At 49.3% G+C, this 21,840-nt stretch overlaps 1 long non-coding RNA gene across 7 annotated transcripts; it reads left to right on the top strand.

Moving 5' to 3' along the window:
• Positions 1 to 893: 893 nt before the first annotated feature.
• On the top strand, positions 894 to 20,331 carry LOC110596990 (uncharacterized). Of its 7 annotated transcripts, none has more exons than XR_013427760.1 (8): positions 894 to 1,128; positions 1,458 to 1,619; positions 6,001 to 6,114; positions 6,703 to 6,760; positions 8,591 to 8,667; positions 9,507 to 11,411; positions 16,644 to 16,713; positions 19,852 to 20,331. It is a non-coding gene; the product is annotated as an uncharacterized LOC110596990 (long non-coding RNA). The 7 variants fall into 7 exon arrangements; XR_013427756.1 differs by having other exon boundaries at positions 897 to 1,128; positions 9,504 to 11,411; XR_013427761.1 differs by lacking the exon at positions 894 to 1,128 and adding an exon at positions 1,135 to 1,349 and having other exon boundaries at positions 9,504 to 11,411.
• Positions 20,332 to 21,840: the final 1,509 nt, after the last annotated feature.

The following is a 21,840-nucleotide window of genomic DNA, read 5'->3' as shown; positions in this document are numbered from 1 at the left end:
GAACTCCTGAATCTAGGCCCTTCACAGACCCAACTAATCTTCCATACTCCAAAGTGGGACTTAAAGAAGAAAGTGAAGGGTAAGATTTTTGCAGAGATTGGGAAGGGGGTATTCAAGGGGTTTATGGAAAATGCTCTGGGGAACAATCATCTGTGAGGCTGTGAGGACACAAAACTGGCCAGAGGGCAATGTGGAGCTGTGATGCAGTCACAACCAGCCTGGGCCACCCCCCACATCTCAATCCAGCACTGGTAGGGCCTTTCAAAGTTGTCCCAATTCTGATTTAGGTAAGGGAGCCAGAACTATACTTTGGCTTTGAACAGTCACCTGTGGACTGCTCCCAAGGAGGGACTGTAACCTTGAGTGAAACTACTAAGGACAGTTCCCCAGGGAGGAACTGACCTGTGAGTGGTCAGCAGTGAACACTCCCAGAAGCTGCAAGAATGAGTATCTAAGCCCCTAAGGGCCATCTGGGCATCATGAGAGCATCCACTAGACTTTCTAGGCAGCATGGATAGATCGAGCCCTAGGGGACAACTCAGTGCATGAAGATGTTGTTATCAAAGTGGGGGGGCGCTAAATAGGACAGTTTGAGTAAGTACAGTAGGATGAGAAGTCTGGGGGTTGCATAGAGGGCTGGTGCAATGTGGGAGACAAGGCAGAGCAGGATGTTTTAGGGAGACACCAGGGGACCCAAACATGCAGAGAACAGAGTAGGTGGATGGATCTTCCTCCTACTGCTCCTGCTGAGCTTAGGCAGCCCGAATGGATGGAAGAAGGCTCCCCTCAGCACTGCTGTCTCCTCAGTTGCTAAGCAGGATTAGCCTCCTCTTCCTCAGGAGGAGGGGCTCTGCTCCTGCATCAGCCACCAGCTCTGGCCCTAATCTCTCTCGCTTTCTAATCCACCCACGACTTTCTTAGGCATTAGCGTTGGGCTCTCAGCTCCCTAAGCACCACCCTGAAGATGGGAGCCTGGCTCTGAAGGGAATTAGGCCAGCCTCAGAGGACGGCTTGGCAGACAACTGGAGAGAGGCTGAGAACACCACCCACCCCTCTGCTGTGCCTCCTCTGTAACTTCCCCCAGACAGGGTCTCACAGGAGTGCCTCCCATTTTACTGCTAGAAGCAGGTGAGCAGGGGGCAGAGGGGGGCCCAAGAGGAAGAGTATCCCACGCCTTGGGGTGATGAGTCTAGAGGGGGTGCTAGACAAGAGTTACTCAGGCTAGCAAAGGCAGAGAATTAAGAAGGTTCAGTAAACTCTGTGCCCTCCGAGACTGGAAGGTAACTGAGGCCAGATTGTGGGGAGCCTTGAATGCCAGCTGAGAGATTTGGATTTCATACACTTGGAAGGTAGGAAATTGATGGGTACAGAGCAATGACTTTGGTGCTTGTAAAGGACCAGTGGGGGAGGACCGGCAGAGACTGGAGGCAAGGAGGCTCTTTCTGTGATGCCTGCAGGCAATGAGACCCAGAGAGGACACCCATACAAGGTCACCCAGCACCAGATCCCAGCTCTGCCAGGCAGCACAGTGCCCCATGTGGCAGCAGGGACACATGCAGCTTCAGCTTGTAGGCTCTGCGTGTACCTCTCAGGCAGCGGAGCTAATGTACCCTGGGGAGGTAAGTTGGGACAACAACTCAACAATCCATTAACTCTCAGAGGCTAACCTCCTGGGCCTCAGTTTTCTTTTTCTTTTCTTTCTTTCTTTCTTTTTTTTTTTTTTACAATACTCGGGATTGAACCCAGAGCCTTATGCATGCTAGGCAAGTTCTCTACCACTGAGCCGGTTCCCCAACCTCCTGCGCCTCTTAATTGCCCATTATCCCAGTTATTAGGAAGAGAGAGCAACAGCCTGGCTGCAGTTCAGGGCAAGAAGGAGGGAGCTGGACCAGGTGGGCAGGACCTTCACCTGCCTCAGGAGGTGAAGGTCCTGCCCACTCCCTTCCCCTGGGAGTGGGACGCCTGACAGCCTACTCCAGGCTCTGAGAGAGACCATGGGCTTCTTTCCTATTACAGTGGCCTAGGCATGGAGCTGAGATGGTAGGAGGAGGTGTGAGTCCAGGGGTGCCCAGGTTCTAGAGGACAATAAAGGCCTTTGATCTATTCCTGAACTGCATTCTTGGAAAATAGGCTTCTTTCCCTCCCCTTCACACCTGCCCCTATCTATCCCATCTCAGGCTAAGTTGTCTGCAGATGTTACCAGGGTGGTTATTACTATTCCTTACTAAAATTCTCTGTACACTAACCTTTGGATTGGGCAGCTGTTATTCATCCTTTTTTTTTAAACCCCACCCCCTTGGTAGTGGGAATGGAACTCTACCATTGAGCTCATACCCAGCCCTTTCTACTTTTTATTTTGAGACAGGGTCTCACTAAGTTACCCAGCTTGTCCTTGAATTTGAGATCTTCCTACTTCAACCTCCCAAGCCATGTGCCACTGCACTGACTTGTTCATCATTTTTAACAGATGGGATAAATGAGACTCAAAGAGAAGTCACTTTTCCTAGCTCCACACAGCTAGTGACAACATTGAAACCAGGGAAGCAGAGAAAGGACAACCATTTGCGATCAGGAAGGCAGAGTGGAACAGTGATTATAAACGTGACTGTTGGAGTTTGATAGATTTGGGTTCAAGCCACTCTCTGCTGCTTTCTAGCCAGGAAACCTCCCTGAGTTTCCAAGTTCCTCAGTAGTAGATGAGTTAATAATTCCAACTCACAGGACCCCTACAATCAGGGCCCTGGAGGACCATATACCTAGAGGAGCCTGATGGAGATCAGGAAAGGGATGGCTGCTGTCCTTGCTGTGTAAAGCCACTGAGTGGACAGGCAGGGAAACAAGGACAGGGTCCCAGCTATGTATTGTCCTAGAGGTGGTAGTTGGTAGGCACCTGAGATCCCCAGACTTCTTAGGGGGGTGGCAGTAGGGCAGGCAAGGCAGGGTATTGAGCGGGTGGTGGGTGTTAACAGGCTGGGAGGTTCATCATGGCAGGTTCATTAGGCCATCCCAGCAGGACCCTCTCATTGGGCCTTGCTAATGAGCCTCCACTGGATTATCCGCTCCCACCTCCGCTCAGTTTACTCTGTCAAATCGAGTTTGCATTTTAAATGGGAATTTGACAAGACGGGCAATTTGTCTGCTGACGAGGTTAATGGGTGTTAGCCCTGAGGACTGGGGAGGGAGGACCCATGGCCCTGCATAGTCTGGCCTCTGTTCAGATCAATGACCCCAGGCTGCTGCTCCTCCCTCCTCTGCAGCCACTCTGGGCCTCTCTGTACCCAGAAGCTGTCCCTATGTCTAGCTCACTGCCTCCAGGCAGCCTTCCCAAAAGAACACTGACTAGGGCCACCTCTAGTGGTCAGACAAGGTGACATCCACCACCACCTGGAATTTCTGAGAGCTGGGCCATGATACCCCTCTCAGAATAGAAATCTGGCCTCTCAGACCCAGGCGTCAGGAGCAGAACCAGGTTTTCTCTCAGAGTTGGGCTTCCAAGGATTGGGCAGTGTCTCTTCTCTCCTGCCTCGTTCCCATATCCTCTCCTTTCGGAACTTGAAGTGGAGTCAGTGTGGCCCCACTGAAACCTGCATTTTGGTGCTGGGATAGGGGCTGGTTGGCAAGGTTTTGAAGCTATCATCTCTAAACTTGGGTCCCCTGTTGGAGCTCTCAGAGAGCTGGGAACACTTCTGGAACTTCCTAAAGGACTCAGAGTTGGCCTCTTCTTCATGGGGTTCTTCCTTAGACCGACCTGGGGGGGGGGGCTGAGACAGAATCCAGGTTCCTAGAACCCCAGGACCTGGCCCAGGCCAGGATGGTTTGGGGCTGTGAAAGATGATACTTTGGCCTTCCCTTCCTTGCAGGGGCCCAGCGCCCTTCCCCACCCTGGCTAATGTGCCACAATTACCTCCTAAGTGCCCAAACAAATGTGGCTGCTGGGGAAAGTGACACGGGCTCCAGGTGATGGATTCGTGCCATCGGGGAGCCGGGCGGAGCGGGCCCCAAGCGGGGGGGCAACACTAATATTGTATCAGCGTCGGCGCCGGCGCCACGAGCCGGTGATGAATATGTGTCACTTTACACGGCGCACACTCGGGGGCCTGGCTGCGCAGGCATGGAAAATAGAGTGTCTGGGATTAATGATATTGAAAATGATAGAGAGCAGATTGGAAATGGCTTCGCCCGCCCGACCCGCGGAGATGGAAACGTACCTCACAGCTATCTGCCCAGGCCCGGCCCCCACCTGCCCCCCCCCTTCCACCAGCTGCAAAGGCTCACTATGAGGACCCTGAGTCTTGGTCCTGCCAGCAGCTCCTTGGGATGGCACATTTGAGGGCGGGTATACTTGTGAGCAAAGTCATAGGGCATCAAGAAAATCTCACTCCCTGGCTGACTTTTGACCTTGGTCTTGGATGAGCCACCCAGAGAACCTTGACCTTGTCCATAGACCAAGCCCTGACCCCGCTTCTAGCTGAGATCTGCCTCTGGCCACATAGTAAGCCTGTGGAAGCCTGAGACTCTCACAAGCCTGAGAGGGCTGGGATAGCAGAGCCGGGTATGTGTGTGTGTGTGTGCATGCATGCATGTGTGTGCGTGTGCACACATGTGCACTGATGAGGCCATAGAGTGTGGATCCCTCAATGCCAGAGGGGAGCTCAGAGCCCAGGGTGTTACTCCATGGAATGGACTCATGATCAAGTAAACAAGTGAATAGGTGTCTTCTCCATTAAAATTTGTTTACATTTATTAGTTTTGATGACTATGTCTGCACACGTAAGTACATATTTGTAGGAGTGTGTGTGTGTGTGCGCGCGCGCGCGCGCACGTGCGTGCTTGCCTGTTCACAAATACACCTGTGGGTTGTGTCTGGCATGCACAGGAAAGTGGGTAACTGGATCTGTCCCTTTGTGTGTCTTAATGTGAAAAGTTAGTTTGCATATATGCATGAGTGTGGCTTATCTTAGACCACTCTGCATGGGAATGAGTGTGCCTGAGTGAGTCAACATATGTGACTGTTTGTGAGTATGTATCTATGAGAGTGTATGTTATGCTTACCCAGAGATGGAGAGAGTCCAGTGTGTGGGCCTCAGCAGAGGATAACTCTTTTTTTATGAGGCCTAACCCTGTTCATTCCCAGCATCAGGATAAGATACCTCTCTCTGTTGGAATAGGATCCATCACACAGAGATTTCAGCAAGTTCCCCAGATGGACAGAAACCCAGAGACCATCAGCTTAGCTCAACATCCATCTCAACATCAGTCCCCATCCAACCAAGATGAGGAGGATATACTCACATCCAAATCATTTGCTCATTTCACAAATACCTCCTAAAATTAAAAGAAAAATTAGTTGTAGATGGACACACAGTATCTTTATTTATTTTTATGTGGTGCTGAGGATCGAACCCAGTGCCTCACATGTGTGAGGCGGGCTCTCTACCAATGAGCTACAGCCCCAGCCCTCCTAAATTTTTTTGATGGTACAGGTACTGTCTCTGATGAACAGGATGAACATGGCTCCTAACTTCAGGGAAAGAACAATCCATCAGAGAAGTCTGACAGTAAACAAGTAAAGAGCTAAGGAAACAAGTAATAAAGTGTAAAAGTGCCACAAAACAATCATTCAGAAGACCATGCGGGAGAGTCGTGGGGTGACCTGTCATTTGATGAGATGATCGGGGTCAGCTCCTCTGCACAATGACATTTGGGCTGGGGAGGAAGAGCCATCCCTGTAGAAAGAAAACAGAATGCAAAGGCCCTGGGCATGTTCAGGAGGCAGAAGCCAAAGGAGAGACAGAGGGGAGGGTATATCCAGAAGAGACTTAGGTTTTGCTTTCAGTGGGATGTGGAATCTTGGAGGGTTTAAGCCAGAGACTGACATGATCATATTTGCATTTTCCCGTGGTCACTCAGCTGGAGTGGGGCTTGGAAGGACAATTATAGGTGTTGAGAACAGAAGCTGAGAAGCCCTGGACTATCCTCTTCCTCTGCTCTCTTTTCCAGGATTACCTGGAATTGTCCCTTCCCAAGATGGGTGACTTCCCAGCCCAGGTCTCAGCCAGAGAAACCATCCCTGAGGAAGCTGGGGGGATGGATCCCACAGAGACAGTGAAGGAGGTCAGTACAAACGGTGGTGAGAACCCCCAGTCCAAGGAGAGAGCCTAGGTACCCAGAGCCCCAATTCTGAAGGAAGAGCCATAGTTCCCATGACAGCCTCACTCCCAACTGTGGGAACCCTGTGTCCCTTCCAGATCCCATCATCTTGTTCTGCAGAGGGTCTACCTCCTAAAAGAATTGAGTGCCACTATGCCCTCCACCAGCACAGTGCTGACACGTGGGAGCAGAGAGGAAGGACTGCAGCAGGGCCCACACTGGGTGCGGGTGGAGTCAGGCCACCAGCTCTGTCCCCATACAGAGGCAGAAGCCAAAGGAGAGACAGAGGGGAGTCAGAAGAAGCTGGTGATCTGACCCCACCCCCAGGCTCAGTACACCCCACCTATCCTGCCAGGTGCCAGGCAAGGTTCCAGTTGGCAGTGATTTTTGTATTTGGAGTAGGAAAGAAGGGGCTGGGCCCTCCTGGGGCTTCCCTCTCCCTCTCTGCTTCAGTCTCTGCCTACTTGCCCACCTTTTCTCCCGATCTCTCTCTGTCTCTCTGCTCCTTTCTCTCCCTCCTTCCCTGCCTCTCTCTCCCTGAGTCATTTGCAGAGCGGAGATGGCCTAGCCCATCTGGGAGCGAGAGCGCTGCCCGGTGACGGAGGCGCAGGTAATAGCCGAGTGGAGGAGAGAGACGCGGAAATTTATGACATTGAAAATGACTGAGAGAGAGAGTGTGTGTGTGAGTGTGGGAGAAGGAGAGGGCAGGAGGGGGCGGGAAGGGAGAGGGAGGGAGCACACAGCTTTCTCTTAGCACTGGAGGCCCTACCCCCTCCAAGGGAGCCCAACCTTGTAGAGGAGAGAGGACATGGGGGAGGGGGAAGGGGTTGCCAGACCAGAGACAAAAGCAGATAGACAGACAGACAGATGGTGGCATAGAAAAGACAAGTGAATGGAGGAGAAGGGAAGGAGCAGGTGAGATCAGCCAACAGAGGAAGCAAAGCAAGGCCTGAAGCACTGCTGGAGAGGTGTCCGGGCTTCTGGCTGGCTGTGGTGCCTGCCTGTCCCTGCCTGCTCCCCCTTGGGAAGCTCTGGGTCTCCCCGTGTATATGGTAGCATGGAAACTGGAGTCTGAACAGGAGGTTTTCTAAGGGACAAGGCCCCAAACAGGCCAGACACACTTCAGTTGCGCAGCAGTTCAGTGGCCAAGTAGGGACTGAATCCGGGACTCCTTCCTCTCAGCAGGGCTTATCTTCCCCAGGTGTTGGGGTGTGGGGAGCCAGACCTAGATGGACTAGATCTTGTAACCATCCCCCAACAGCTCTTCCTTTTGGACCTTGGAAGGCAGGGGAATGGCCTGAACGACCCCACATCCTTTTGTTAGAGGAGAATCTATTCCTTTAGATGCTGAGCCCATCCATAATTTTCTGAGCCTCAGTCACCAACAGACCACCCAGGATGCTATTGCTGGGGACAGGAGTAATTAAACATTCATCAGAGAGCTGAGCCCCCACCCCCAGTGGTGGCCACCCCAGACTCAGTGGATTATACTCTCTGCCCTTCTTGGCCCCTTCCTATTAACTCTTGGTTCTCAAGCAGCTGAGTCCCCTCCCAGTCACACATACCTTAACCCAGAACTCCATTCTTGCTCAGATACCCTCCCTCTCTGGACCTAGGTTTTCTCATCTGTAAAGTGGGAACAAAAACACCCATCTATGCCTGTCATCCAGGAGCTACTGAAGCAAAGCCAGGGTTTAGAAATAGACCTTGATCTTGAGATTCTTCTCCTCCTGAGAGTGTGGGTCATCTGAATCCTGGAGGAGCTCTCAGTAGCTCAAAAGTGGGTGAAAGTGGGGGAGACAGGACTCCCAAGTTTATACACACACACACACACACACACACACACACACACCTCCCAAGGAAACAGGGATTATCAGGTACTCAAAAGGCAGAACCCTCCATGCCTCCAGCAGGCTGAGGCCTCAGACAAGTGGGGCATTACCCCAGGCACGCAGTCAAGGAGGTCTAAGCCAGGCTCTGTTTTGCTACCCAGGCTTGAGCCATGCACCAGGCCCCTTGTCCTGCCAGATGTGACAGGACAGGCACCTTGGAGATCTTAGAGACCTGGCCCCATCTCAATAATTATTGTTGATTGAATGAGAGAGAGGAGAGAGAGAGAGAACTGACCCCTACCCTCAGCAGCTTGGGCTTGACTTAACAAGTGTCCAAGTTTCCCCAACTGAAAAGGCCACTCCTCATTCCACAGCCCTGCCCCCTTCTCTCTACCAGCCTTTCAGGGAGGCCCCATTCACACCCCCATCCCATCCTACTGGCATCCTGCTGTCCTACTCTGGTTTTTCCTTCCTTCCTTCCTTCCTTCCTTCCTTCCTTCCTTCCTTCCTTTTATACTGAGAATTAAATCTAGAGGCACTTTACCATTGAGTAAATCTCCAATTTACTCAATTTTACTCAAAGTTCACAATTTTTAATTTTGAGACAGGATCTCACTGAGTTGCTGAGGTTGGCCTTGAACTTGCAATCCTCCTGCCTCAGCCTCCTGAGTAACTGGGATTACAGGTGTGTGCCATCACCCCCCTCCCTTGACTTGTCCTACTCCCTATACTCTCTACTGGAAGCCTTTTTTGGATTAGTCTCTCAAGCCCAGCGCATCTGAAGAACTGTATATTGCAGGGATTGAAAGCACCATATTTAGGGCCAGAAAAGCCCCAAATCACAGCTCTGTGGCTGGGTGATTAGCTCGGTGACTTTGGGCTTTTCATTGAATGTCTCTGAACCTTATTTCCTTATCCCTATCTGGAAAATAGGGCTATCAATGCCTGTCTCCAGGATTTTGGTGAAGATACATAGTGAGGCATGGAAGTGACTGGCACAGAGGAGGTACTCGACAAATGCCAGCAGGCATCAGGGCCCTCTGGTGTCACACTGAGTTGTCTTAGCTTTCAGCTGCACTTAGAGGCAGTTGAAGTTGAGAGCTGAGGGCAAGCAGAGGAAGGAAAGCAATGGAGCTTCAGGACGATCCTGTGCACTTAAAAGAGGGGAAGCCAGAGCTACAGTAGGAGAGACTCAAGTTAGCCCCAAGAGGTACTTCCCATTAGGAGACCCTGGAAAAAGTCACATTTCAAACCCCAACCCCCACCCTGCCCTAGGTCCAGTCTGTTCTTATCCTAGAGGCAGCTCAGAAGTAGTAGCGGCTACCCTGTCTGGGGAGCAGAGGGGGAGGTGAAGAGTTCACTGGGCTCAGGGGCTGTGGGCCGCAGGCCTCCCACCCAGCCCTGATGCCCTGGCCTGGCCTATTGTGGCCGCATAAAAGGTGACGGATGGTTAATAGGGGAGATAACGGGATTCATAAGGGAAATTTATCGGTCACTCTGGTGGTATAAATATGTTTATAGCAGACCAAGGGGAAATGAAGAAGCCCCAATAAATCACTGTGAAGCCACCAGCTACTAATAGACGAGCGGCCACGGGAACCCCAGCATTGGTGCTTGCAGACACCCCCTCTGGCTGCCCGCTAATGGCATGGCGGGGCTGCAGACTCATCAGGCTGGACGCCAGACCCTCACCTAGCAGGAACAAGACTCCAGGGGCCATCCCTGCTGGACCTGGGCTGCCCTGCCCCCAGCCCTGCTGTGGATCTGGACTCAGCCCAGACTGGAAGGGCTGAGAGAACTGAGCAGGGGGCACAGAGGCCAAAGCCAGGAGGCTCCATGGTGCAAAGTGATTCAGAGGCTCTGAAGTCAGAGATGGCTTCAAAACTTGATGCTGCCAGTTTCCAAGATCCGCATCTTTTGGAATTTTGTCATCTGCAAAGTGACTTAGCAACCTTCAAAAGCTGTAGTTTGGAGTCGAGTGAGCTGGCCTGTGGGACACAACTGTCATTTCAATGACTCAGAAGTCTGAGGCAGGAGGATTGCAACTTCAAGACCAGCCTCTGCAACTTAGGGACACCCTGTCTCAAAACAAAAATGTAAAAATACTAGGGATGTAGCACAATGGTAAAGTGCCCCTGGATTCAATCCCCAGACCACCAAAAAAAGAAAAGTAGAGCAATAATCCACTATCACTATTACTTGAGGCCTTGTAAGCTTCAATAAATGACAGCTAGTATTATTCTTACCTTAGGTATGTTCTCCCCCTTTAAGGAAAGTTCTGTGCAGGCATGTGAATATTCATGGAAAGTGGGCAGCATCCTGTCTATTTGATAGATGAGGAAATTGAAGCTCAGAAGTTAAGAGGTTTGCCTGAGTTTATACACTAGAAGGTTCCATTTGAATCCCATCCTAGATTCTTCTCCCATCCTCTTGTAGATCCTCTGCTCCTTCCTTGAAGACTCCCTATTCGCTCTCTCAGTAGAGGCCTAGGAAGGGACCTTGAAGCATTTTGTTTAAGGCCATGGGAGCTCTAGCAGTGACTACTGGTGCTGATGATATTAGTTTCACCTCCCCATCTACTACCTCCCACGGCCCTGATACTTCCCTCTTCCCTTCCTTTTCTAGCAAAGGCTGGACTCATTTCCTAGGCCCTCACCCCAGCACTGTGCTTGCCTGAAACCTTCCTTCTGATCTGTATGGGAGGCCAACTCTGAGCCTACCCACTCTGCCATCTGATTCACAGACAGACTGTCTAAGCCAAAGTCCCCTCTAGCCCAGTTCACTTCCTTCCTTCCTTCCTTCCTCTCTCTCTCCAATGGACACAGTATTTTGCAAGATGGACAAGGCCCATGTAATGATGCCCACTGCCTGGTGGAGACCCAAGGTCTGGATTATAGAATAGAATAGGGGTGTGTGCTGCCGATAAGGCAGGTGCAGAATCTAGGGAGGCCCAGTATCAAGGAATGAGTGGCTTGGGTGGGTGTGAGCAGTGGGAATAGTGGCAGACAGGACCTCCTATGCCTACTAGGGTTGGTTTTGCCATTTCTCTCTCATTGTTGAGGGATCATAAACACACCCCCATATCAGCCTCCATCCTCACCTTGTCCCTGTTCCTCACACCTCCTCCCTTTCTTCCTGGTCATTCTTCACTTCCACACTGGACAACAAAGCAGTCTGCTCTCCAGTTTGCTGCCAAGATGACCTGGCACCTCTGCAAACTACTGCCCCCTGGCTTTCCACTCTGTTCTCTCCAGAGCCCCATATCTGGCCCAAGACTTCCAGTCTAGGGGCCTCCCTTCCCGGGGCCTGGATCCTTACTCAGACACCCAAGGAGGGGGCCCAGGGATTTGAAGGTCCCGAGGACCTCACCTCTCACCCCTGCTCTACCGAGAGAAGACAGGAGCTGCCTTCGCCCTCTTCGCGCTCCCGGTGTGTCTGCTGCGTCTGTCTGTCTCTCCTTCCCGGCCCACTTTCGGGCTCCCTGCTCTGCGGTCTCTGGCTCCCAATCCCTCCGTCCCTCTCCCCGTCCCTCTCCCTCCCGGTCTCGGGCTCGGTTGCTCCGACTCTCTCCCGCCCGAAGCGCGCTCCCCAGCCGGGCGGGGGAAATCGCTCCGTAAATAGGCGGATGGCCCCGGGCGCTGCGGGCGCAGACACTCGTTTTTAGAGCCGGTAATTGACTCCTTTCAGTTGATAATTCATGGCTTGCATATGCGCTTTAATGCGGGCGCCCGGGGAGGCGCGGCGGGCGGGGCTGCGGTGCGCGGAGCGGCGGCGCGGCGGGAGCGAGCCCGGCTCGGCCCCGGCTGGGGCACCGCCGTGGGCCGTCGGGGTCCGCCGAGGGAGGGCGCCGGGGCCGAAGAAAGGCTCCGCGTCTCTGGGCCCGCAAAGGGGACGGGGGACTGGACGGACGGAGCCTTCTAACCGAATGGCAAGAAGGGCCCGAGGGCACTGTGTTCCCCGCAGCCAGAGGGGAAACTGAGGCCCTGAAAGGCGCCCTTCTCACCCAACGGCTCGCAGCGCGGAAGCAAGATCGGGCCTCGAGGCGCCCCTTCCCGAAGGGCCTCGTGAGGCGCCCCAAGCCCAGCCTCTGTAGAACCCACCTTCGTTCATGCCCAGAGTTTCCCTGTGTCTGAGCTAAATTCTTCCGCGGAAGTGACCCACCCTGTTGCTGTCTCCCAAGTTCCCACACCAGGGCCCGGTGCTCCCCAGGGAATTCCGGGCACAGTCCCCAGCAGACTCCCCAAGTCCCTTCTACCTCTGTTGGTCTGGCTCCTCCCGAATCTGCGGCAAGCGTGATCTTTAGTCCCATCTCACAGAAATTTAGAGCATCTGGGAGACCTGCTCAAGGTCGCAGAGAGGACAGAGCCAGATCTGGACCTACCTGTGTAGGTCCAGATCTACCTGTTCCAGGGGTTCCCATATGCACCCACACACGGACCTAAGGCGCCCCCATAGCAAAGAACTCTGAACGTGCCTGGCTTGCCCACAGTCACAGAAGAGGGAGTGATTTCAGATAAAGATGGTGCCAGTGTGTAGTGGGTCAGGAGCTAGAGGTTAGGGGTCAGCACTGGATCAGGGGGTGAAGAGGAAGGAGGTTGTAGACCCCATACTTCAGCTCAAGAGCTACTAGATAAAGTCCAGCCTGAAGAGAAGTCTAGCCCCAGGACAGGACTTCTCACTTACTCAGCCCCTTGAACTGATGTCTGACACCCCCTTTCCCAAGACTAATTTCAGTCAAAAAGAAAATTCCACCTACCCCCACCAACCCACTTTTTTTTTTTTTTTGTACCAGATTTTAAACCCAGGGGCACTTAACCACTGAGTCACATCCCAAAACCCTTTTTTTCAGGGGTGGGGGCTACCAGGGATTGAACTTATAGGCACTCCATCACTGAGCCACATCTCCAGCCCTATTTTGTATTTAGAGACAGGGTCTCATTGAGTTGCTTAGTGCCTCACTTTTTGCTGAGGCTGACTTTGAACTTGTGATCCTACTGTCTCAGCCTCCCAAGCCACTGGGATTTCAGGTGTGCTTCACTGCACCAGACCCCAGCCCTTTAAAAAAAAATTATCTTGAGACAGGATCTTAATAAATTGCTTAGGGCCTCACTAAATTGCTGAGGCTAGCCTCAAACTTGTGATCCTCCTGCCTCAGCCTCCCGAGTCACTGGTATTACTGGCCTGCACTATTAGACCAGCCACCCCTTACATCTTAAAATCGGCAAATGTTTAACCACAGCCAAAACACCTGGCTTATTCTTTCATCCCTTTCTCTGTCCCTCCATCTGTGCAACGGGAATTGGAGAATCTGACTCCGGAAGCCAGAGTTAACAGTGGATCTGAGAGCAGAAAGCCTGGCTGTCTGGGCTGTGTGAAGCTCAATGCTGCCCCCTGGTGTCAGGATGTTGCAACCTGAAGTAGAACGCAGGGAAAGGAGGCTGAGGTAGAGAATCCCTCAGCTTCCAACCTTCTCCAAGCCCCTTAGACCTCCATCTTGTGGGAGAGGGAGAAGAGAGCACAAGCCCTGCTCACCCTATCTGTGGGGAAACATGAGGCCCCTTCTTTAGCAGAGATCTCAGACTGGGTGGTAGAGCTGGAGAGCCGGGAACACCTCAATGAGATCAGTGTCCAGTTTGCATGGGGATAATGGGGATATGATCCCTCAGAGTCAGAAATGTCTCTCTGGTCTTCTTAAAACTTTTAATTAAGACCTTCTTTTCTTTTCTTTTCTTTTTTTTTTTTTTTTTTGAGCTGGGAATTGAACCCAGTGCCACTTAAACACTGAGCCATGTCTCCAGCCCTTTTTAATTGATATATTTTATTTAGAGACAGGTTCTCGCTGAGTTGCTTAAGGCCTTGCAACATTGCTGAGGCTGGCTTTGAACTCACAATCCTTCCTGCTGCAGCCTCCCAAGTCTCTGCCACCGTGCTCAGCTAATTAAGGCCTTTTTCTACCTGAAATTTGGCCATTTGTGTTCAAAGGAGTTAAGATGGATAGATGGAAAGAAGGAAGGAAAAATGGAAGTTTTTCATTCCTTTGCACTGAGATAATATATCCAGAAGGCTTCTGCTATCGAACACATGGAAGAGTAAGCTCATTCATTTGTCTAGTTGGCCAGAAGTAATCATGGGAAAGTTGAAGGGACCGAGAAAAGCTTCCTGGAAGAACTGGCATTTGTTACAGTTTTGAAGAGCAGAGAAGACAGTAAAGATGTTCAGTTAGAGGGAGCAGTATTATCAGAGGTGCAGAGGCAGAAGGGAAAATGTGCGCTATTGATGACAAGAAGCCTCCAGCTAGGCATGATCACACATGCCTGTAATCCCAGAGACACAGGAGGCTGTAGCAGGAGGATTGCAAGTTCAAGGCCAGCCTCAGCAACTTTGTGAGACCCTGTCTCAAAATGAAAAGATTTGAGGATGTAACTCAGTGGTAAAGCACATTTGAGTTCAGTCCCCAGTACAAAAAAAAAAAAAAAAAGATGTGGTTGTGACTCAGTGGTAGATCACTTGCCTAGCATGTGTGAGGCACTGGGTTTGCTCCTCAGCACTACATAAAATAAATAAATAAAATAAAGGTATTGTGACCATCTACAACTAAAAAGAAATGTTTTTTTAAAGGCTCCAGCTTACGGGAATGGAAGGAGGCAATGCTGTACTGGAGACATGGAAAAGGAAGCTTTGAGGATCCTGGGGAGGTGCTGAATGTCAGGCCAAGTGGGAAAAAACTCTGGTCTGGATGGCAGAGTTCTGGGTGCTAACCCATGGTGCTCTGAGTGGGTACCACTCCCCAGCTTTGCTCTCAGGAATCTTCTCCAGACACCACTGGGAGCCATGATAAGTTCCCCATCCGGGTAGTGCCCAGGAATCGCAACTCATAGACCAATCAGACTGGCAGGTACCATGGACCTTATCAAATCTAATCCCCTGAATTTGCAGATGAGAAAACTGAGGCCAAGAGGAGAAATGACTTTCCAGCAATGCACAGCAAGCTAGTGGCAGAGGTCTCCATTCCCTCAGCTCTGGGCTCTTTTCCTTTTACTACAGTCTAAGGTGGCATCTGGGGGAATGAACTGGAGGAGAGCCACTGGGAACAGAGATTATGAGGCCAGTCAGCAGAAAATGTTTATTGAGCTCCTTACCCTGCTCCTATCTTGGACCAATCAGAGGAGTTCATGTGTTGTGCACCCACACAGGGGGACCACAAAGAAAATCAATCTGGTAGAGTCGCATGAGGCCCATATGGTATTCATGAGAGGAACAGGCATCAGGAGCAGATAAGGGTGAGGATCTAGGAAGGTCTCCAGGAAAAGAAATGACCTTTGGTTCCCTCGGATTCTTGACCGTGGTCTCCACTTTCTTCATGAACTAGAGACACAGCTCCTCTTTCCACAGTGAAGCAATGTGCTGCCCAGCCACCAGAAGTCCCCTGATCCTCTCACAGCCTGTGGGAAAGAGGATGCAGGAGCCCAGACTGTTTTCTGGTTGCAGGCCCTTTGCCACCAGCCCTCTTCATCTCCTCTGCTATGTTGGGCCCTTGTACCAGGAGCTGGCCGAGGTGGTACCTTAGTGCAAACATCTCATCCCCAATCTCTACTGTGGTAAAAATGTCGTGGGTCTTAGAGTTCCAGTTCTCAGTGAAATCTGAAAAGGCTGTGCTGATTTTGTGTATTGTTCTCTAGGGTTAAGGTATAAAACTTTCTCCCTGTCCAGAACGCTAACTATAATGATAAAATACAAACTGAGCACCCACCCAATGTTTATTGCATGAGAAAGAAAAATGTACAAATCCCTGATCCCAAACCTGGTTATATTTTCACAGTGAAAATATTGCCCTGACCCCAAACACAGGCTCAAGAACATAGGGGCTAAGCCTGAGTCCCTACCTTGAAATTCAAACATACTTGTAGGAATTCAAACATATTTTCATTGCTCTATGATGATAATAGCATATAATCCCTTAATTACCTCTGGAGCCAGATCATTCAGTTTCAAGTCCTGACTACTCTACTCCAACTGGCTATGGTACTTTGTCACCGTCCCTTAATGAAGGCACACAGAGTATAAGAGCTTTCATTTGTAAAGCCTCACAAGACAGTTATGAAATTTTATTATAAATAACCTAATATATATTATATATGTATATTAGAGAGAGAGAAAAAGAATCCCTTTTGAGCAGCTCTTAGGACAGAGTGAGAACTTACGACACATTAGATAGTGTCATTACTTGAACTAAAATCAATTTCCAGAAAAAGTGACTTAATGTTTGACTCAGACACTCACATATTTTTCTGTCTTTCTCTCCCACCAAGGTCAGTGTTGTTATTTTATATCCTGCAGTTAAATATGCCCATGGTAATATTTCCTTTCATAAACCATCTCTGAATTAATAATAGAAGCATTTATTCAGAATTTCCTATACACAAGGCTTTATGCTAATTCATTCTCTTTTTATTTTATTTATTTATTTTTATTTATTTATTTATTTTTATTTTTTGGTACCAAGGATTGAACCCAAGGGCACTTAACTACTGAGCCATATCCTCGGTCCTTTTTATTTATTCTTATTTATTTATTTTATTTTGAGACAGGGTCTCACTAGGTTGCTCATAGCCTCGCTAAGTTGCTAAGGCTGGCTTCAAACCTGTGATTTTCCTTTCTCAGCCTCCTGAACCACTGGAATGGCAGGCATGTGCCATCATGCCCAGCTCTCTCTTTAGCACAAACTTGCAAGGTAAATGTTTTGATTCCCATTTTCCTGGTGGAAAAAAAAAAATGAGACCCAGAAATGGGCAATGTCCAATTCAGGTATACTGTAAGCTCCTAACTGGAAGCTTTAGCCCTGTCCCACCCTTCCTGCCTCTGGGATCCACTTTCTTTCCAAATGCCAAGAGGACATTGGTTTTGCAATGTTCTCCCATGACATGGACAGGCTGATACAGAGTTCAAATGGTGTGTCTTCAGGGACAGACAGAATGAAACTGCAGTAAAAAGACAAAGGGTAAAAACTGGGACACTAGAAATAACCAGTCCCACACCTACCCTCACAGAACTGAGGCATGAATCAGACTTGATCTGTTCCCTGGGGAGAGACATGAAGAAGGAAATTGATCTCTTGGAAATTTTATCAGCTCTCCACTGTATCCATCGTGGAAAGCCAGCTCCTCCTCACCCATCAGCATCACAAGTGGTGATAGGCATCCCATCCACCGGGAAGTTCAGGATGCTGGACAGGCTCAGGTAGGAGGAACTGTCTGCAGGAAGATGCACGGATGCCCAGGAAGTCAACACGGGAAGACTCAGGCCTGCCCCTTGCAGATCATTATCAGAACTGCAGGCCTCTAGGCTCAGAGCGGCTTTGTGGTGCCAGTGGCCACCCACACTAACAACCTGGAAAGAGGGAATTGACATTGTGGAAGCCAAGCCAAGCACTGTGCTGGTCTCTTTCCATTGGTGATTCCTTGACTCCTCTCCACCACGGTGAGGTGGGGATGACTATCCCCTGTATACAAACAAGGACATAGGGGCAAGCAGTTTAGGTGGCTTTTTCAAGGCTACACAGTTAGTGGTGGCCAAGGATTCAACCCCCATGTCCTCCTGTGCACTGGACTCCCACATGATGTGGGGGGAGTACAACTCAGAGTTAAAAAGTCAGCCCCTCTGCAGTAGCTACCAGTGTGCAGGGAGATTAGGTATGGCCAGCTGCTGTGGGAGGACACAGGGGGACATGTTCTTAAGCTCAGGAGACGAGTCCAGGCTGGGGCGAAGTGAATATCAGCCTGCCTCGAACAGCCCTTCTGAGACCAGCACCTGTGCACTGGACTCAGGAATGTCCCAAACATGGCCCTGTTCTAGGCCCGCATTTCAGGGGAGCCACACCGAAAACACCTTTTGAAGTGGGTGCGGCAGAGAACATGTAGGAATAAGTGAATATGCTAAGTGAAAGAAGGCAGACAAAAAGTCTCCTACTTTTTAAAATTCCATTCATATTAAATTATACAAAATTATGTATGGTAACAGAAAGCAGATCAGTGGTTAACAGGCTCAGGGGTAGAGTGGACTACAAAGGAATATGAGGCAAATTTGGGGTAATGGAAATATACATTCTACAAATGGTAAATATATACTCTATTTTTATTATAGTGGTAGTTTTACAGTCATATATATTTGTCCAAATCCATCAAATTACTTAAAATAATTTGCCAGGTGTGGTAAGACATGCCTGTAATCTCAGCCACTGGGGAAGTTGAGGCAGGAGGATCACAAATTCCAGTCTAGCCTCAATGATTTAGTGAGACCCTGTCTCAAAATAAAAATAAAAATGGGGGCTGGGGATATAACTCAGTTGGTACAGGGCTATACTCGAATGCACAAGGCCCTGGGTTCAATTCTTAGCACCACTAAATAAATAAACATAAAAATGAGCTTTGGGTTGTAACTCAGTGGTGGAGAATCCCTAAGTCCCCAGTATCTCTCTCTCTCTCTCTCTCTCTCTCTCTCTCTCTCTCTCTCTCTCTCTCACACACACACACACACACACACACACACACACACACACACACAAAGAATGGAGACAGGTCAAGGCCACAGAAACTGTGAAAAGACTCAGGCATCTGGACTACCCCAATCTCAATCCCACCAGGACCCAGCACTCTTTCATCTGATGCCATGACAGCTCATATAGAAGGCAGGGTCCAGAGTGGGTACCAGCAGCATGTCCAGGTCCAGAGGCCTCCACGTGACTATCAACTAATGCTGATAGTCCTCCAGGGACTTTAAGGAGGGTAGGGGATAGCCTCATCTCTGTTTGGCAGATGAGGTTAAATGCTGTCCTGGATTAGCCACCATCAGGAATTCTCAGGCTATGAGTTACAGACACCTGGAAAGAAGGGGAATCTCAGCCTGCAATGACACGGGAACTATGTGTCATCCTGGCTTCAGGGAGATGGACTAGATTAAGCCTCCCATCCAGGTTCTGCTGGGCCTCCCCTGAAGGCCAGGCCAGATCTCTGCCCCATCCGGCCACTTAGGGCAGTACCTGGGTTTCTGTTGCCCCAACTCCTGCAGCCCATTAGGCTCTTCCCAGCCACATTATCACCTGCACTGCTGTGTGCTGCTCCCAGAGTTTCCTGGGTATAAGGAAGACTCTGAGAAGTTCAAAGATCAGCATAGAAGTGTCTCTTTTTACACCAACAGGGAAATTATTACTCAGTGAAAACCTAAATAAACCCTCTTGCTCTGCTCACTCTTTTTTTTTTTTTTTCTTTTGGCTACTGGGGATTGAAATCAGGGACACTCAACCACTGAGCCAAATTCCCAGCCCCTATTTTCTATTTTATTTAGAGACAGGGTCTCACTGAGTTGCTTAGTCCTCGCTTTTGCAGAGGCTGGCTTTGAACTTGCAATCCTCCTCCCTCAGCCTCCTGAGTCTCTGGGATTTCAGGCCTTTTCCATGGTGTTGGGCATCTGCTCACTCTTAGTTGACTGAAAATTCACTGATTTGGGAGGTCACGTGGCCAGGCAACACATTATTAATCTCCCACTAGCTTTGTTGTAGATAGCGCCTCTGACGTGCAGGTTATGATGATAACAGTTGCCTGAGTTATTTTTCAGGGATGTGAAGCCTATTTTTGATGAAAATATTGACTCTTCACTTTGGCCTGCAGATTTCCAGTGGGTCACTGGTACAGGATAAAAAAGCTTAGCATCTCTGCCTTCATATTGTGTCGGTCTCCTTTGCTGCCTTAACCTTTGGGTTAGATTCTACTCAGCTCTGCTTGTTGACACGTTGGTCATTTGAGAAATGTTTTGTCCGAAACCAAAATACAGATTTAACTTGACTTCTACTTACCCAGTCTCTCCCCACTTCCAGGCTGAAAACAACTACCAGCCACTACAATCAGAAACCCTGGATCAAGAAAGGAGCAAAAAGAGGTGGCACATAAGTTCCTGAAAGATCTCCACCTATTTCCAGGAAGAACATGAATACATGAAGAATATGAATATGTCCCTTTAGGAGCCTATCTATCTCCCTCCTTCATTATTCCTCTCCTGTATCTATAACCCTGTAACTCCCTATAATTCCCTGGCATTGATAAGTTGATTTGCAAGCAAAATTCCTGTTTCTCTCCTCTTTGGCTACTGAGTAAGCTCTTTCTTCTTTGTTACTCTGTCTCTTGAGTCATTAACCTTATCAAGAGGCAGAATCGGGGCTGGGGTTGTGACTCAGTAGTAGAGCACTTGCCTAGCATGTGCGAGGTCCTGGGTTAGAACCTCAGCACCACATAAAAATAAATTAAATAAAGGTATTGTGTCCAAGTACAACTAAAAAAATAAATATATTTTTTAAAAAGAAACAGAATCAAATTTTATTTATTTATTTATTTACTTACTTACTTACTTATTTACTTACTTGCTTGCTTACTTACTTATATACTTATTGGCACTGGGAAGTGAACTCAGTGCTTAACCACTGAGCCACATCCCCAGCCCTTTTTGTTTTTTATTATGAGACAAAGTCTCACTAATTTGCCTATAGCATCACTCAATTGCTGAAGCTGTCCTGGAAATTGTGATCCTTATGCCTCAGTCTCCTGAGTTGCTGGGATTATAGATGTGTACCACCATGCCCAGTTATCAAGCCTCTTCTTAATTATAACATGACACCTAAATGCAAGGTCTGGCTTCATTGCAGGTTGTAAATCAGCTGTAATGGACTGCAAATGGGCTAGGAGTTACCTGTGTCTTTTCCCTCCACTGCCCAAGGTTTCCAAGGTCATATTTCCTCTGCTCAACCTGCCCTCCTAACAGTAGCCATAGGGACTCAAGCTCCCCCCCAAAGCCACAGCTCCTTCCTTTAGCCTGTGAGGCACCTGGTTAGCCCTTAGGCCACTCTAGCTCAATTCCAACCAGCACCTCAACCCTACCCACAGAGACCAATCTAAACAGAAAAGCCAAGCCCAAGCCAGAATCCTCTCCCATCCTCACCTCTCATCTAACTCTAACCCCACCCCAAATCCAATCTTCCTCCCAGCCCTGAATCTAAACTTGTCTTCACTCCCAAATGCAACCCCAACTCAAACCAACTCAACCCCTGCCAAAACCTAGCTTCAAACTTTTCTCCCACCTAACCCCAATTCTAGTCTTCACTGAGATCCAAACTCCCATCCCTAAACTAGCCCCAATCCCAGCACCAGTCAAAAGTCTACACTTGGGACTGGGGCTATAGTTCAGTGGGTAGAACTCTTGCCTAGTATGTCTGAGGCCTTAGGTTCAATCCCCAGCACCACGAGGAAAAAAGAAAAGTCTAAACTTAATCCTAGTATCAAGCATGATTTCCAAACCCTAATTAAGTGAGGTACAGTGGTGTACACCTGTAGTCCCTGCTGCTCAGGAGGTTCAAGTGGAAGGATCACTTGAGCTCAGGAATTCAAGGCCAGACTGGAAAATATAGTTAAGAACACTTTGAAAAAAAAAAAAAAAGATTGCTAAGTCGAAATAGCCTCCCCTCAGTGGACATCAATTCTAACCACATTTCTCTCACTTAATTCCCACCATCCCATGGACTACCTTTGTGGGCAGGAGCTGGACCCAAAGAGACTCACTATTTCAAAATATCTTCAAAATTCTGTCTCAGGATCCTAGAGGTGGAAGAGACAGAGAGACCACCTTTAGAGATGAAAGGGAGGGGCTAGGGTTGTGGCTCAGTGGTAGAGCACTCGCTTGGGTTCTATCCTCAGCATCACATAAAAATAAATAAGTGAAATAAAGGTATTGTGTCTAACTACAACTAAAAATAAATAAATATTAAAAAAAAAAAGAAATGAAAGGGAAAGGGCTGGGGTTGTGACTCAGTGGTAGA

Source organism: Ictidomys tridecemlineatus, chromosome 11, assembly GCF_052094955.1.
Source record: "Ictidomys tridecemlineatus isolate mIctTri1 chromosome 11, mIctTri1.hap1, whole genome shotgun sequence".
NCBI classification, from domain to species: Eukaryota; Metazoa; Chordata; class Mammalia; order Rodentia; family Sciuridae; genus Ictidomys; species Ictidomys tridecemlineatus.
Note: the sequence above shows the minus strand (reverse complement) of the source record. Positions and strands in the feature narration are given on the sequence as shown.